We start from the raw sequence: 1,800 nt of genomic DNA on the forward strand, positions 1-1,800 counted from the left end.
TACTTTTTCATTTTGTTATGCCAACACAATCAGCGCAGCTATTCCGCTGCAATTCACTTGATCATGTGGTTGTTGGTTTTGTTGGTTTGTGCTAATAATTCTATTTTTAGAATGCTTAACTTTTAGGTGTGCTCGTCCTTAAGTTATTTGTTTTTTGTTATTTTTTGGCCTTTTAACAATTATATTCAACAATTTTATAATGAGCTCGAGGCCATTTTTTAAATGAAAATTTATTGTGGAAAAGCAACAATAATTTGAAAAAATGGTAGAAGTGATAGCTATTTCGGAAATCACCACATTTCCTCATCAGACTTCTTTCAGTAGGATTCGAACCGACGATCCCACTGACTCAGCCAGTTGCCTATGCACCGTGCTAAGACGCCTTGTAAATTATCGTTTGCTTATTTCCACTATTTTCATTTTTGTTATGCCAACACAATCAAGCGCAGCTATTCCGCTGCAATTCACTTGATCATGTGGTTGTTGGTTTTGTTGGTTTGTGCTAATAATTCTATTTTTAGAATGCTTAACTTTTAGGTGTGCTCGTCCTTAAGTTATTTGTTTTTTGTTATTTTTTGGCCTTTTAACAATTATATTCAACAATTTTATAATGAGCTCGAGGCCATTTTTTAAATGAAAATTTATTGTGGAAAAGCAACAATAATTTGAAAAAATGGTAGAAGTGATAGCTATTTCGGAAATCACCACATTTCCTCATCAGACTTCTTTCAGTAGGATTCGAACCGACGATCCCACTGACTCAGCCAGTTGCCTATGCACCGTGCTAAGACGCCTTGTAAATTATCGTTTGCTTATTTCCACTATTTTCATTTTTGTTATGCCAACACAATCAAGCGCAGCTATTCCGCTGCAATTCACTTGATCATGTGGTTGTTGGTTTTGTTGGTTTGTGCTAATAATTCTATTTTTAGAATGCTTAACTTTTAGGTGTGCTCGTCCTTAAGTTATTTGTTTTTTGTTATTTTTTGGCCTTTTAACAATTATATTCAACAATTTTATAATGAGCTCGAGGCCATTTTTTAAATGAAAATTTATTGTGGAAAAGCAACAATAATTTGAAAAAATGGTAGAAGTGATAGCTATTTCGGAAATCACCACATTTCCTCATCAGACTTCTTTCAGTAGGATTCGAACCGACGATCCCACTGACTCAGCCAGTTGCCTATGCACCGTGCTAAGTACGCCTTGTAAATTATCGTTTGCTTATTTCCACTATTTTCATTTTTGTTATGCCAACACAATCAAGCGCAGCTATTCCGCTGCAATTCACTTGATCATGTGGTTGTTGGTTTTGTTGGTTTGTGCTAATAATTCTATTTTTAGAATGCTTAACTTTTAGGTGTGCTCGTCCTTAAGTTATTTGTTTTTTGTTATTTTTTGGCCTTTTAACAATTATATTCAACAATTTTATAATGAGCTCGAGGCCATTTTTTAAATGAAAATTTATTGTGGAAAAGCAACAATAATTTGAAAAAATGGTAGAAGTGATAGCTATTTCGGAAATCACCACATTTCCTCATCAGACTTCTTTCAGTTGCCTATGCATTGTGCTAACCTCGCCTTGTAAATATCGTTGTTTTTTTCCACTCTTTCATTTCGTTATGCCAACACAATCAAGCGTAGCTATTCCGCTGCAATTCACTTGATCATGTGGTTGTTGGTTTTGTTGGTTTTTGCTAATAATTCTATTTTTAGAATGTTTAACTTTTAGGTGTGCTCGTCCTTAAGTTATTTGTTTTTGTTATTTTTTGGCCTTATAACAATTATATTCAACAATTT

The sequence above is a fragment of the Rhagoletis zephyria genome, unplaced genomic scaffold, assembly GCF_001687245.7.
Source record: "Rhagoletis zephyria isolate East Lansing unplaced genomic scaffold, Rhagoletis_zephyria_1.1 Rzeph_scaffold_04867, whole genome shotgun sequence".
Lineage (NCBI taxonomy): Eukaryota > Metazoa > Arthropoda > Insecta > Diptera > Tephritidae > Rhagoletis > Rhagoletis zephyria.